Source organism: Schistocerca americana, chromosome 7, assembly GCF_021461395.2.
Source record: "Schistocerca americana isolate TAMUIC-IGC-003095 chromosome 7, iqSchAmer2.1, whole genome shotgun sequence".
NCBI classification, from domain to species: domain Eukaryota; kingdom Metazoa; phylum Arthropoda; class Insecta; order Orthoptera; family Acrididae; genus Schistocerca; species Schistocerca americana.
The window spans coordinates 155,265,243-155,282,120 of record NC_060125.1 but is presented as its reverse complement, the minus strand read 5'-3'; the positions used below and the strand labels follow the sequence as shown (position 1 = coordinate 155,282,120).

Genomic DNA, 16,878 nt, shown 5'->3' with positions numbered 1-16,878 from the left:
TTCATCCGAAAAAATGACGTTTTGCCATTCGTGCACCCAGGTTCGTCGTTGAGTACACCATCGCAGGCGCTCCTGTCTGTGATGCAGCGTTAACGGTAAGCGCAGCCATGGTCTCCGAACTGACAGTCCATGCTACTGCAAACGTCGTCGAACTGTTCGTGCAAATGGTTGTTGTCTTGCAAACGTCCCCATCTCTTGACTCGAGGATCGAGACGTGGCTGCACGATCCGTTACAGCCATGCTGATATGATGCCTGTCATCTCGACTGCTAGTGATACGAGGCCGTTGGGATCCAGCACGGCGTTCCGTATTACACTCCTGAACCCACAGATTCCATATTCTGCTAAGAGTTATTGCATCTCGATCAACGCGAGCAGCACTGTCGCGATACGATAAACCGCAATCACGATAGGCTACAATCCGACCTTTATCAAAGTCGGAAACGTGATGGTACGCATTTCTCCTCCTTACACAAGGCATCACAACAACGTTTCACCAGGCAACGCCGGTCAACTGCCGTTTGTGTATGATAAATCGGTTGGAAACTTTCCTCATGGCAGCACGTTGTAGGTGTCGCCACCAGCGCCAACCTCGTGTGAATGCACTGAAAAGCTAATCATTTGCATATCACAGCGTCTTCTTCGTGTCGGTTAAATTTCTCGTCTGTAGCACGTCATCTTCGTGGTGTAGCAATTTTAATGGCCAGTAGTGTATTATCATTTCAGCGAAAACGCACTAAGAAGGAAACTGCTGACTTCGAACGCTCAGAACCGCACGAAAATTTGCTTAGAACACCAATCGCTCAATCCAAAAACAAGTTATGAACAGTTCGCATGTAAAACTGTGCGTCTTACCACAAGAGTCATTTGAATGGTCGCCTATTCAGGGTCTAAAGGACGTAGTTTGGCAACACCCAGAAACAAAATATCGTTATAACAGGACAAGAAACATACATTGTGGTTATAATTAATTTTCGCTACTTCAAGCAGTGTGCACGGAAAACTATTCGTCATAAGGGTGTACCGACCTTTATAGGAATACTGCGCCCTACAGGATTTTTGTTTTAGTAGTGTTAGTCTTACGCCTTGACGTTAGGCCCTAGTATTGATACGGTGACGCAGAGTTACATCACAAGCATCAGTGTTCATTACAGTTGTAGACAGTCAACAAGCATCTAGACGAGGTGAGCAATGTTTTACTCGTAAATCTGTTTTATCAAAACGCCGGCAGTTGTGGCCGAGCGGTTCTAGGCACTTCAGTCCGGAACCGCGATGCTGCTACGGTCGCAGGTTCGAATCCTGCCTCGGGCATGGATGTGTGTGATGTCCTTAGGTTAGCTAGGTTTAAGTAGTTCTACGTCTAGGGGACTGATGACCTCAGATGTTGTCCCATAGTGCTTAGGGCCATTTGAACCATTTTATCAAAACAACACCAATAGTGCTGCGCCTGTTCGCATTAGCGCATTTAAAAGATATGTAGGAGTCCTCTTTCCGCATCGTGGTAGTAATACAGACTAATACTTCGGTGCAGAATGTTGATTGCCTAAAATGATGATCATGTAACTTTACTTGTGGTTTTTCACATTGCGCTCTTAAAAAGTCAACGTTCCTTCCCATGTACAGTGTATATTGTCGAAAGAAATACTCATCAAGGGGTTGGCAATATTGTCTTGTCTTCAGCGGCAATTTCTTGAGCGTAACATCCTTGCTCAGCCAACTAGCATCTACCAGAGGAAGATCTTGTCACTGTCGAATGGCGCTAGCAGAGAACAGCTACGTTTTGCTACGACTGTTTCTAGAATGTGCGATTTATACTCTGAGGACATTTTTGGTGCGGTTCTCAGCGTTCGAGGTCACACAGTTCCCTTGCCAGTAGGTAGGTGTAACGCCACCTATGAGAGGTCTTCGGAAGCAAAGATACGAAACAACGCTGTGGGTGTGAATGAAGTCTTTATTCAGAAGTCATCATCAGAGGCCTGTGCACAACTATCCCACTGTTTCACGAGCCGAAAGGATTCCCTGTTCCCAGAATTCCTATGGCTGTGACGGGAGCCAGCCCTCCACTGTGTCCTTCAACTCGTCGTCCGAACTGAAACTCTTCGCTTTGAGACGTTATTTTAGCGGAATAAACACATGAAAATCGCAGTGCTGCGTTTCCGGCTGTACGGCGGATGCTCAAACTGCTCCTACTTGAACCTGGCCATTACATTTGATGTGACCGCGAAGACGTGTGGACGCGCACTACTGAGGAGCAAATTCACGCCCTCCGTGAGCAGCCCAAGCCATTTACTGCCGGTGGACTTGCTTAGGCTACGGAGTGTGTCACAGTACGCGTCAGTGCCAACGGTTTCTTCGTGCGCGAGAAATTCAATGAGTATCGGACGTGGCGCGTAGAAAAAAAGTTAAGCTTTACCTTGCCAGCTGAGGATAAAGCTTTGAATTTCTTAGCCCGAGGTAACGACACCGAATTCTTGACCGTAAGTGTCTCACTACTTTAACCCAAAGCGCCATGTGCAAATTTCGTCCGGCTTGATTGTCGACGACGTTTGGTTCCTTTTCATTACTATACCCCTTACAACTTCCGTGTATAGGGAAATATTACTCGGCGGGTCTTCTCAGTCAGAAGTCATATTTGAATGGTGGCTGTTTCTAAGATTGTGTAGGAAGGAGAAACTTCTTCCAGTACTTGACGCAATGTCACGGAGTGATGGGGTTTGAGAAAGCATGATACTGAGGGTAGCTTTGATCGCACGACTGTGTTATGAATATGGGCTCAGAAAGTCCATACTTAACATAGTAACAGGATGCGAAGAGCCCCACGCGACCAGTGTCCGAGAGAACAAACACTGTTCGCTGTACAGGATGTTCGAAAATGTCATCTACCTTGAGGGGTGAGCTAATGGCCAGCAACACAACTATCCACACGAACAATGCAACAACGTTTGGATCATTAAGGACTGCCACAACAGCGACAATTGTTGCAGCTTCCGGGCCCTCCAGCCGGAGATTCGAGTCCTCCCTCGGTTATGTGTGTGTGTGTGTGTGTGTGTGTGTGTGTGTGTGTGTTGTTCTTAGCATAAGTTAGTTTAAGTGTGTGTAAGTCTAGGGACCGACGACCTCAGCAGTTTGGTCCCTTAGAAATTCACACACATTTGAACATTTTTCAGCTTCACTTGATGCGGCAGCACATAAGGCCCGTCGACGAGGGTGTGGTCACCTCAACAAAAAAATGGCACAATACTGTCGTTTCAGACGAGTCCCGCTTCTGTGTTCACAGTCACAATGGACACATCCGTTTTTGGAGGTTCCGAGGAGAACGAATGTTGCCCTTTTTTTTATCATCGTCACCTGGGCGCAGCGCCCTATCTTTGAGGTTATCTCTCAACAACACCCAAGATCGTGCTGTCTTGGAGTACGTCAGTGGGTAGGGCCTTAGACGGTTGCCTTGGCCGGCACATTCATCACCTTTCTCACCAACTGAAAATGTCTGGCCATGTGTCTCCGAGAGAGTGGCACGTCATCACTCCAGTTCATTACTACAGATGAATTCTGGCTTAAAGCTGCAGCAGCATGAAATATACCCGTATCCTCATGCAAGCTGTTCGACTTGATGCCCAACCGGCTTAGAGCCATAGTTACTGCCAGAGGTGGGTGGACTGTGAACCCAATCCAAACTCTGTATACCCAAAAATCTCCTACAAAAGAAATCATGTATTCTTCCTACAAATAAGGGGTGTAACGGGTGTCAGGGCAGATACTTTTATGTACCTTCCTTAATGTGTATGCACATCAGGTTGATGGTTGTTTTTTTTCTGCCTCTAACGGTCTTCCGAGAAACACATCATTTACTACCTGATTCTTCGTGCAGGGTCATAACTGCGCCACTGAGAAGAGACAGAGGCTAACTGCTTTGCGTCCCACATCTACACTTCAACACCTGACCTGCAGCCCAGAGGAAAATAGGCATTAATGGTTTATTAATGTCACGTGTACTTGGAGGTACTAATATCTTAAATAAATACTACTCTTAACAGCTCTTAACAGCTATAATTTCTACTCAGCAAATGAAGTAAATACCCGGCGTAAAGTTTTTCAGTACAGTGACCTCGGCCACCTGTAAAGGGGCGTGGGAAGAAAGATTCCTTAATGCCTCTGCGCTTGCTGCAATTACCCTTTGTCTTCACCGCCCCGTCGGGAGCGAAACCTATAACACAGCAATTTCTGAGATTCCTTACTTAATACGTCTATGAAATTTTGCACGCAGGCTTTGGCTGGGTATCTGGCGCCTGTCTTCAAACGACTACTCATTCGTGTACTTCAGCGTTTCCGTAACGTTTTCTAGTGAGTCAGACCAGCCTTTGGTCACTATCTTTACATACATTCAGTATCTACACCTGCGTGTACAAATGTACTTCGCAAGCGACCGTGGAGGTTGCTCTGTACCACTGCTGGTCGTTTCCATTCCTGTTCCACTCGCAAACAGAGCGAGGGAAAAACTACTATCTATATGTCTCTGTACGAGCCCCGATTTCTCGTATCTTATCTTCGTGGTCCTTCAGCGAAATGTACGTAGGCAGCATTAGAATCGTTCTACAGGCCGCTTCAAATGCCGGTTTTCTAAATTTTCTCAATAGCGTTCCTCGAAAAAATCGTCGTCTTCACTCCAGGAGTTCCCATTTTGAGCATTTGCGTACCACCTGCGTGTTTTTCAAACCTACCGATAGTGAATCTACCAGCCCGCCTCTGACTTGCTTCGATGTCTTACTTTAATCCGACCTGGTGCGGCATCCCAGCAACCGACCAGTACCCAACACTAGATCTCACTAGTGTCCTACATGTGCTTTCCTTTACAGATGAATCACGCTTTCATAAAATTCTCCCAATAAACGGAACACGGTCATTCGTCTTTCCTGCAGCCATCCTTAGGGGATCGCTCTATTTCGTATCGCTTTGCAGCATTACGTCCAGATATTTTAACGAAGTGGTTGCATCAAGCACGACACTTCTAATGCTGTAGCCGAACACAATATTTTTGTTTTTCCTACTTACCTGCGTTAACTTACACTTTTATACACTTAGAGCTAGTTGAAATTCTTCACATCAACTAGAAATTTTGTGTGTCATCTTGTGTCCTCCTATATTCAATTAGAGACGACAACTTCCATTACACCGCAGCATCATCAGCACAAAGCTGCCCAATTTGTTCGTCAGATCACTTGTACACACATCAAGAAAAGTTCTGCATCACGCCGGTTCGCAGGACTCCTGAAGATAGACGTTGACTGTGGATATGGTATCACAGACACAACCCCTTTACTGTTCAGAGACGTCACTAAACCCGCCAATAGATGTAAATAACCACGCATGAGCAGCGCCTATTAGACGTAGGGGGTCCGACAGTCGATCAGTTACAGTCCACCGGGAAGAAGGTACACGACTCGTGTTGTCTGTAGTTCAGCCATGCCTAGACGGTCAATACCGCGGTTCGATCGCATTGTTACTTTGTGCCAGGATGGGCTCTCAGGAAGGCGTGACCAGGCGTCTCGGAGTGAACCAATGCCATGTTGTTCGGACATGGAGTAGATACAGAGAGACAGGAACTGTCGATGACATGCCTCGCTCAGGCCTCCCAAGGGCTGCTACAGCAGTGGATGACCGTTGCCTATGGATTATGACTTGGAGGAACCCTGATAGCAACGCCATCATGTTGAATAATGCTTTTCGTGCAGCCACAGGGCGTCGTGTTACGACCCAAACTTTCAAATGGCTCTAAGCACTATGGGACTTAACATCTGAGGTCATCAGGCCCCTGATTTAGAACTACTTAAACCTAACTAACCTAAGGACATCAGACACATCTGTGCTCTAGGTAGGATTCGAACCTGCGACCGTAGCTGCAGCGCGGATCTGGACTGAAGGTCTCAAACTTTGCGCAATAGCCTGCATCATGCGCAACTTCACTCCCGACGTCCACGGCGAGGTCCGTCTTTGCAACCACGACACCATGCAGCGCGGTACAGATGGGCCTAACAACATGCCGAATGGACCGCACAGCATTGGCGTCACGTTCACTTCACCGATGAGTGTCGCATATGCCTTCAACCATACAATCGTCAGAGACGTGTTTGGAGGCAACCCGGTCAGGCTGAACGCCTTAGACACACTGTCCAGCGAGTGCAGCAACGTGGAGTTTCCCTGCTGTTTTGAGGTGGCGTCATGTGGAGCCGACGTACGCCGCTGGTGGTCACGAAAGGCCCTGTAACGGCTGTATGATATGTGAATGCCATCCTCCGACCGATAGTGAGACCAAATCGGCAGCATCTTAATGAGGAATTCGTCTTCATGGACGACAATTCGCGCCCCCATCGTGCACATCTTGTGAATGACTTCTTTCAGGATGTTCTCCAGACAGGAACCCTGTCGAACATGTCTGGGATAGGTTGAAAAGTGCTGTTTAAGGACGACGTGACCCACTAACCTCTCTGAGGCATCTACGCCGAATCGCCGTTGAGGAGTGGAACAATCTGGATCAACAGGGCCTTGAGGAACCTGTGGATATTATGCCACGATGAATACAGGCAAGCATCAATGCAAATGAACTTGCTACTGGGTATTAGATGTACCGGTGTGCACAGCAAGCTGGACTACCAACTCTGAAGGTCTCGCTGTATGTTGGTACAACATGCAACGTGTGGTTTTCATGAGCAATAGAAAGGGTGAAAATGATGTTTGTGTTTATCACTATTCCAGTTTTCTGTATAGGTTCCGGAACTCTCGGAACCGAGGTGATACAAAACTTTTTTTGATGTGTGTATATGCAGAAAATAATAGAGGTCGTATCACACTTCCTTGTGGCACTCCTGAACATGTCCTTGTCTCTGACGCACGCTCGCCGTGGAGGAAAACGTACTGGTTTCTGTTAACTAAAGAAGTCTTCGAGCAGCTCACACATCTGGGAGCTTAATCCTTATGCACGTACCTCCGTTAACAGTCTGCAGTGGGGCACTGTATCAAATGCTTTTCCAAAATCTAGAAATGTTATTTTCTGCCTGTTGCCCTTCATCCCTAGTTCGCAATAATTATGTGAGAAAAGAGCAAGCTGAGTTTCGCCCGAGCGATGCTTTCTAAAATCGTGCTAATTCGAGGATCCCCTGTTCTACTTCAGATAGGTGCCACACACTGAAGCTGTATTGTGTGACAGATCACATTGGTGAGAAGATGCTTTCTCTCTTTTGTGGACTGGGTGGATTTTCCCAGTAGCCTACTAATGAAGTGTGCCACCTGCTTTAGAACTTATGTGGTCGTTCTATTTCATAGCATTGCAAATTACTACGCCCAGTAATTTTTGTGAACTGACTGATTCCAGTAACATGCTGCCTTTCTGTGTTTGTCAGATTGCTCGATTTTACATTTCTGAACGTTTAATACAAGTTACTGAATATTCTACAGCTTTGAAATCTTATCGAAGTCTTATTGAATATTCGGGCAGCTTTCAGTTTCAGAAAATACTTCATTACAGAGAAATGCATCTGCTATAAATAATGTGAGGTTATCGATAATATTGTCTGCCAGGTCTTTAATATTTAATATGATCCCAATACACTTTCCTGTGACTCATCTGAAGTTACTTTGACTCATGGGATGATTCTCCCTATAAGATAGCGTACTGCGTCCTCACTGCCAATAAATCCGTACTCTAGCCAAACATTTTTTTGATACCCAATATTATCATAATATGCCTTGATGTGCTACTGAGTCAAGAAGTAATGAAGCCACCTTATGGCTTTCAGGGTGTCAAGGTAGCAAAGATCACATTGAGTTTCGTAAGACCTATGTTTACGAAATCATTGCTTATTAATATGGAGCAGGTCATTCTTTTCGAAACGTATGATTATGTTTGTCATCCAACTGATTCAGGAGATCTGATTCGTTAAAAAAGTGACGAGACAGTTACGTTCGTGACAATGAATTTTATTCTTTTTACACATAAACGTTGTTACCTCAGACTAGATCCATTCGGGACTTACACAGCGATGCAGGCGTTGCTTCCAGTTTTCGAAGCATTTCTGGAAGGCTTCGGCTAGTATGTCTCATAGTTCATCAATTGCGCTCTTCTGGGTGTTATCTAAAGAGACGAACTGACCATATCTCGAGTATATTTTGAGCCTCTGGAGTAAAAGGAAGTCAATGAGTTTGAGTTCCAGCGAACGGGGCGGAGGGGGGGGGGGGGGGCTACAGAAGCGTAGTTTCTTGCCAAAATTTCATTGGTGGAGATTGACGTGTGACAAGGCACATTGTCAAGATGCAGCATCTAAGTTTGTGTAACACCGTGAGTCATTAAAGAACCTCCCGATAAAAAGTTTGACAGTGCGTCTAGGACGCAAAAACACTTCGCGGACGACCCTCCAAGTGCTTTGGCATCGAACTCGAAAATCGATAACCCTGTGATAGTGCGACTGAAGAATCCCGAGTTTCTCTGGAGGCAGTCCGGAAGATTAACACACATATTTTTCCGATTGTTTTTCTGCTCAGTTGTAAAGTTCTTTGCAACCATCTTTGTTCACAGTTTTCACTTGTCCAGATCCTCTGTTAAATTTCATGGACAGTAAACACCAAATTTCGTTCGGTATTGACGATTCTCACCGTCAGTCGATCATCTAATGCCACAAAATACTTCACTCTTTACACGTTATCATCTGTTCTTGAGGTTGGGAGAAATAAAGTGCAAGTAGGCTGTTTAGGTTTTTTTATTGGTAACGCCACCTCTGTATGAAAATCACTGGCTGTGCTGTGGGCAGTCTGTGTCTGCTCTGCATTGTTGTAATACTCGCCATTGTAGTGTTGGGCAGCGGCAGCTGGATGTGAACAGCGCGTAGCGTTGTGCAGTTGGAGGTGAGCCGCCAGCAGTGGTGGATGTGGGGAGAGAGATGGCGGAGTTTTGAAATTTGTCATGAACTGCTATATTTATATATGATGATATCAAGGTAAATACATTGTTTGTTCTCTATTAATATCTTTCATTTGCTAACTATCCCTATCAGTAGTTAGTGCCTTCAGTAGTTTGAATCTTTTATTTAGCTGGTAGTAGTGGCGCTCGCTGTATTGCAGTAGCTTGAGTAGCGAAGATTTTTGTGAGGTAAGTGATTTGTGAAAGGTATAGTTTAATGTTACTCAGGGCCATTCTTTTGCAGGGATTTTTGAAAGTCAGATTGCGTTGCGCTAAAAATATTGTATGTCAGTTTAAGGACAGTCGTGTATAATTTGTTCAAAGGGGACGTTTCAAAAGTAACTCGAAACCTTGACCACCATTTCTTCAGAAACTACCGAGTATCTACGGATAAGCCGAGACACATGTTCGTTTATTTTGAGCCCTCTTCCATTGAGCAAAGTTTTTGGAAAATCGATCCCTCTGCGGGTCCAGGGGTTAGAAGAGGCCCTAGGTATTCCTGCCTGTCGTAACAGGCGACTAAAAGGAGTTTAAAACCTTTCGGTCCCCTTTCTGTGTTTGACATAAATCTTCCCCAATTTTTCCGAAGTGCGGGCCATTTGCAGATGGACGCCTTACGTGATGCACAATATATCCCCCGTGTATTACAATACTGTGCACCTAATATTGTCATGGCACTATAACTCCCCCCAAAATCCAGCTATTTCGGTGAGAACACCTTATGGGGTGCATAATCTCTACCAGTTGTCAGCTGTCCTCTGTTGCCCCATGACAATACAAGATTTCCACGCACCCAATATCCAGCATGGTAGTCAATTCGTCGTCATGAACACATTTGGTGGTAGCTCCGTGACAACCCAGGGATTGCACTGCTGGTACCTGAGCTGCGAACTCCCCACATATGCCAAGGAGTAGATGCACGTCTTCTTGGGGCATCAGGATTCTCGGAAATGGCCATCGTGCGAGGTGGCCTTTGCTGTGGCTGTGTGGCGTCCGTGAGGAAAGCCCATGATCGGCATGGGTGGCATCAGGGCAAATGATCCCACAATGAAGCGGACCGAGTCATCTCTTGCTGGGAACCATATGGCCACAGCAGTCTCTAAGAAAGGGAAGGTTGATTGCAATGCTGACAGGTATGGCCCTTACACGTTCCAATCCCTAGCAGCACAATGCGAAGACCGTAGGGCTACAGAACGAAAGGAGTCATATTCGCTTCGTTATTTAGTGCGCATCAGAACCGATGGGCACTCCTTTCTGGATACGAAGGCCTCTGTTTTTTGTTGATCACCTGGAGGATGAGTTTCGGGACGTGCCAGCGCTGTCCAAAATACTCAATGGGTTACCCCCAACCCAGTCCCTGTCTTTACTCGACTGTTCCTATTTCTGTCACTCCCCAAAAATGCCTCAATATAATTCATGAAATTATTTTTCATTGTGGCCTCCTCTCGCAGTCTGACGACGAGTTACGCTCCAATTTGGATCGATGGGGCGTTCACTCAGTCTGGCGCGTCTGTAGGGGTCATGCAGACAATAGGGTTCATCTTGGTCTTTGCGGGTGATAAGTTACCTGAAAATGTCAAGGAGATGGCATACCGATGTGACGTCAAATCATACGTCCCTCCCCCTATGCGGTGCTTTCAGTGATGGAAATTCGGGCATATGTCCTTGAAATGCCCTGCTAAACCCGCAGGACAGGACAAGTAGTAGGACAGAAGGCTCTAGGCCTGAACCTTAGAGATCAAGCGATGTAAGACTTGACTAGTTAGATAGATTAAGTTTTTTGAAAGCGGCTAAAGGCCGATAAATTTAAAAGAGCATAACTACAATAACCTTTCAACAGGCAGAATGACCACACCTTAATCTTGAAAGAATGTAATACTTGATAAGTAAGAATCTTAAATTTAAAGGACTGAGGGCCCATGCTTTAAAAAAAGAATATATATAACTACAATAAATTTTCAGCAGGCAGAAAGCCCACAGCTTTATCTTCCAAAAGGTAATACTTGATAAGTAGGATCCTTAAAACTTAAAGCGGCTGAAGGCCGATGCTTTAAAACAATACAATAAATTTTCAACAGGCAGAAGGCCCAAGCTATATCTTCAGGCAATGTAAGACTTGCCCAATTTAGGAAAACTTACTTTTAAAACGGCTGAAGGCCTTTGATTTTAAAAACACAATTATAAGCATACAAATTCCAACCATCGGCTATGAGCCTTTACAAATACGCAATTAAACGCCAACCAGAAAGGCAGTGTAGGCAACGAGCTCAGAAGTTTCCAGGGGGTCGGTCTGCCCTTGAAATCTTAACGTTCGCATAGGTGAGACAAGAAGTCAGCCCAACTATACTCGATCCATCCCAACACAACCAAAAGACACTCAGGGACCCACAGACAAGACAACTTGCTAACCACCGACCATTATACGAGAATTCCAAAGTCAAAACGTTACAGACATAGCCGCCCACAACCAAAAACACATCAAGCTGTCAAAAACTACACACCATGTTGGACAGCGACAACAGCTGAGGAAAGGACACTGCATGAATTTGCGTCAGCGACCAGGGCAGGTGACCGGAACACTAACGGCCACAAGGAAGAAAGTTCCGCTGGTGCACTTGAATTTCAAACCGACAAATATAGTTAATTCCACCACACGGTGGCTAAATCCTCACCAACAGCGAACCACCAACCAAGGGGACCACGTAAACAGACGTGGGGCTTCGGTAATTAAATCACCACTCAACTTTCATGTCCTGGGTCGGTGAGTCATGAACCTCGCAGCGCTTGGAACAGCCCCCACACGCCCCGACACTGCGTAGAGACCACCAGCGGGCCCGGCCGACTGCGCTGTGCGGAGACTAGCTTGCTGATCTGCACCAACCGACCGACTCCCTGATAGTACGTTGACTACATCAAAACAAGTTGTCAGTGGAAATGACACCAACTACACAGACAGTTTGACAATAACTTGCACGAAGACTAGAACGACACTCAGCAGTGGCTGTGTAATCACTAAGACAAGTTGGGAGCCGATACACACACACACACACACACACACACACACACACACACAGCCAACCCTCAAGCGATTGGTGAGCCAATTCGTTCAGTAGGACGACCGCCCGACGATCCACCAAGACCTTGCAGATACAGTTCTATGTGTGGTGGTTTCAGGTGCACCTGCAATGAACTGATAGCTGTAAAGTCGTCGGAGCTTGGGCAACGGTCGGGCGAGCCATGGATTTTCTGGCCTAACTGTTGCTCCAACCCGACTGAACTAGCGCCGCGTTCCAACTCCACGACTTGCAGGTCCGAACTGCCCTCCTGGCAAATTCCAACTGACCCCATGACAGACGACAACTGGGAAGTAATAGCAGTGCAGCAAAGATAACATGTGAGGGCATTATCGATAGTTGCTGCTGCTGCCACTGATGGGCAGACAAAGCAGCAACTCAGTGTCAACAGAAATTAATTTGTTTATGTATAGACGCAATCACATGTTTATGACACAGTCATAACCAGTTTCGGCCATACAGTGACCATCTTCAGATACTAAAGGCGGCATACATTGAACACAGGTTCATTCATTTGGCAACACATCTATTTTGGGAGCATCGCCACCCCCAATGCTGGGGACATTGGTCCCCTCCCCCTCAGCCAGAGAAGCACCTGCCTCCTCCAACTCCTCTCATTTGGTCCCTTGGGCCTCTATCTTCCATTGTCTACCCTCATGGTCAAATGGACACCAGCCAGTGGATGAAGGAGCCACTAGCTGCAGTTGAAGGGCTTCACAATCTTCCTCTGTCCCTGAATTTCGAATAAGCACCCGCAGCCAGGCCCTAAGGAGCAGCCAGAGGGCAATCAAAGAACAAGTCTGCTGGGAAATGGGAGACTCCAGTTGCCCCCACACCACCACTTCCACACAGTTCTGTGTCCGAGGTCCAGGTGGAGATTCTGGCATCCCTTGAGAGCCTAGATCTCACCGGCATCTTGGATGCAATGCAAACACTCGCCGGCCGAAGTGGCCATGCGGTTCTAGGCGCTGCAGTCTGGAACCGCGAGACCGCTACGGTCGCAGGTTCGAATCCTGCCTCGGGCATGGATGTTTGTGATGTCCTTAGGTTAGTTAGGTTTAACTAGTTCTAAGTTCTAGGGGACTAATGACCTGAGAAGTTGAGTCCCATAGTGCTCAAAGCCATTTGAACCATTATTGCAAACACTCAGCCAGTGGTGGCAGGTAATCATGAGGCATAATCTGCATTCTTGATCCACTCATGTCTTCCCAACAACAGCATGCATCATACTCCTGGAGAGCTCATAACGACTGATGTGGTAGTGACCACTTTCTGCTCTTCCTGTCCCTCCCCCAGCGTCACTCATCTGTGCGCTTGCCTAGATGGGTTCTTACCAACACTGACTGGGACACTTTCACCACCACCATCAACGTTGTATCTCCATTGCATGGTAACATCGTCGTAGGGATCCACCGCATAATTACTACCATTGTTGCCGCAGCAGAATATTCAATCCTTTTTTCTTCAGGTTGCCCTCAGTGGAGGTCAGTGCCTTGGTGATCGCTGGAAATAGCCACATCCATTAGAGATCATAGGCAGGCCCTCCAATTTCAAGAGTACCACCTGACCCTGGAGAATCTCTTGCCTTCAAACGGCTTTGTGCTCAGGTCTGGCTACTCATCAAATGACGAAATCAGGAACGTCTCCACGTTTGGAGCACGAACCTCTCGCTCCCGGATTTGGACCAAGCTCCGACGACTTTACAGCTATCAGTTCATTGCAGGTGTACCTGAAACCACCACACATAGAACTGCATCTTGTCAAACATTATGCTCACACCTCTACATCTGAGAATTACCGTTCCGCCTTCTATGTCCTAAAAAGAATGGTTCAAATGGCTTTGAGCACTATGGGACTCAACATCTGAGGTCATCAGTCCCCTAGAACTTAGAACTACTTAAACCTAAGTAGCCTAAGGAGACCACACACATCCATGTCCGAGGCAGGATTCGAACCTGCAATCGTAGCTGTCGCGCAGTGCCAGACTGAAGCGCCTAGAACCGCCGGCCGGCTCTGTCTCCTCAAACAGAAGGTGGAACGACAACACCTATCTTTTGCTTCACGCGTCTCTGGGCCATATAATACTGCCCTCACTGAGTGGGAATTTCTCAGGGGCCTTGCTGACTGTCCTGACACATCTCCTGGCCCATATCCATTCCCAAATGATTAAACATCTGTCAACAGATTACCAGTGCCATCTCCTTGTCGTCTTCAACCGCATCTGGAGCAATGGCCAATACCCGTCACAGTGGCGGGAAAGTATCATCGTTCCAGTGCTAAAGCCTGATAATATACCGCTAGATGAGGATAGATATCGTCTTATCAACCTCACCAACGGTCTTTGCAAATTGCTCGAATGTATGGTGAGATGGCAGTTGAGATGGCGCCTTAAGTCTCTGAGCCTTCTGGCCCTGTCCCAGGGCAGCTTTCGAGAAGGGCACTCCACCACCCACAACTTGGTCCACCTGGAGTCTGCCGTTCTGTCGACCTTTTCCAAGCGACAACATCTTATTGCCATCCTGACCTGATGAAGGCCTATGACACCACTCGGTGACACCACATCCTTTCTACTCTGTAAGAGTGGGGTCTCTGGGGACCGCTCCCGATTTTTATACGGACCTCGTTTTCGTTCCATACTTTCAGAGTTGGCGGCGCTGCTTCTCACAGTGCACCCCGTATCCAAGAGAATGAGGTCCCACAGGGCTCTATCTATAGTGTCTCACTCTTTTTAATTGCCTTTAATGGTCTTGTACAGGCAGTGGATTCCTCAGTATCTCCCCTCCTATATGCTGACGATTTTCGTATTCCCTTCTTCTGCTCCTCTCCTATTGGTGTGACTGAACGCCTGCTGCCTGGCGCCTTACGAAAGGCAGAGTCATCGGCCCTCACTGGCGGCTTTCAGTTTTCGGCTACCAAGACTTGCGTCATGCTCTTCTGTCGTTGTCGTACTGTCCACTCCCATCTGGAACTTTAGCTCGATGACCAACTACTTAATGTAGTGGAAACTTACCGATTTTAGGGACTGGTCTTCGACGCCCACTGAACTTGGCTCCCCATCTTTGTCAGCTTAATATTATTCGATGCCTGAGCCACACTGACTGGGGTGCGGATCGCCTTACACAGCTGCACCTGTACAAAGCCCTCGTGCAGTCCCATCTGGACCACGGGAACGGTGTACGGCTCAGCATTTCCTTTTGCATTGCGACAGCTGGACCCAATACACCACTGTGGAGTTCGACTTGCGACGGGAGCTTTCTGAACGAGCCCTGTGAACAGCCTCCTCGTGAAAACAGGCGTTCCTCTAATGCAGCTCAGGGGGCAACTACTGTTTGCGAATTATACTGCCCACACTCATATTTCGCCTCACCATCCAAATTACAGTCGCTTTTCCCCTCGCACGGCGATCCACCACCCGCAACAGCGGCCCAGAATAGGATTTCCAATTGCAGTCCATATCCGGTTGCTTCTTATTGAACTCGACACTTTTCCTCTACAACCTTTCCTGCGGATCTACTTACGCACACCTCCAAGGCCATGCCGCAGCTTCATCTGGACCTATCGCAAGGAGCAAAAGGCTCTGTTCCACCTGAGGTTGTCCGCTGGCGCTTTTTCTCGATTCTCGGCGAGTTACAGTACTCATAAATAGTCTACACCGATCGCTCGATGGTCGTTGGCTTCGCTTACGTTCTTGCGGGCCATACTAAGCAGCGCTCCGTGCCGGACGGTTGCAGTGTTTTCACTGCTGAGTTGGTAGCCATCTCTCGCACTGTTGAGCATACAGGCTCGTGCACAGGATAGTCCTTCTTAAGCAGCCTACAAGCTCTCGACCAGTGCTTCCCTCAAAATCCTTCGGTATTTACTATCCAGGAGTCACTTTAAGCCCTCGGCAACAGTGGCCGTTCAAAGACGTTCACTTGGAACCCAGGACATTTCGGGATACCGGGCAATTAACTCGCTGACAGCCTGGTGAAACAGGCTACCGGTAAACCAACTCTGGAGGATGGCCTGCCAGAGACTGATTTCCGATCGGTCTTCCGTCGGAAAGTTTTCGCAATCTCGGATACTGAATGGAACATTCTCAGTACACAAAATAATCTTTCTGTTAACAAGGAGACAACGACTGTGTGGGGGTCATCCATGTGAGCCACTCACAGGGACTCCGTTGTCCTTTGCTGGCTCTGCATCGGCCAGACTTGGCTGTCCCATGGTCACCTCCTCCGTCGCGAGGACCCTCCTTGGTGTCACTGTGATTCACCCTTGACTGTCGTCCACATCTGTTGGACTGCCCAATTTTAGCTGCTCTGCGGCGGACTTTTAACCTTCGCAGTACACTACATATAGTGTTGGGCGAAAATGCTTCAACAGCTGATGTAGTTTTAGGTTTTATTCGTGAGTAGGGTTTTTATCGTACAATCTAAAGGTTGGCATCTAGCCTTCTCTCCCAGGCCTCCACTCTCCCTCCATTTTATCTCTTCCTCACTGTTTATTTGCATTTTGTCTGCTATTTTATTTTAATACATTTCACTACTTTCTTCTACTGTTCTTCTTTTGGATCGCCGCTTTCGTTTCCTCTTTTGGTGTGGTTCTCCGTTAGTTTTACGCCCTTACTTTTCCCCTCTCCTTTTGGGAATTGTTGTTTTACCTTGAGACTTGTTTGGATGAAAAAAAAGACTGATGACCCTATGGTTTTGTCCCTTTACACCCCAAACCAACCACCCATCTGGGAAATCGTGTAATGGCACTTTCATATTCTCCTAGTAAGAGCACACAGGGCAGCGATTTGAGGAACTAATGTTCATGACACTGTCGAACGCCGTATTAATGTGTCATATTAGTTGGGTATTTTTCTCTGCATGGC

At 47.0% G+C, this 16,878-nt stretch overlaps 1 protein-coding gene across 2 annotated transcripts in view; it reads left to right on the top strand.

The window, feature by feature from the left end:
- Positions 1-16,878, top strand: part of LOC124622155 (semaphorin-2A-like) — a 1,077,868-nt gene that overhangs the window by 97,985 nt on the left and 963,005 nt on the right. The gene's annotated exons all lie outside the window — the stretch shown is intronic.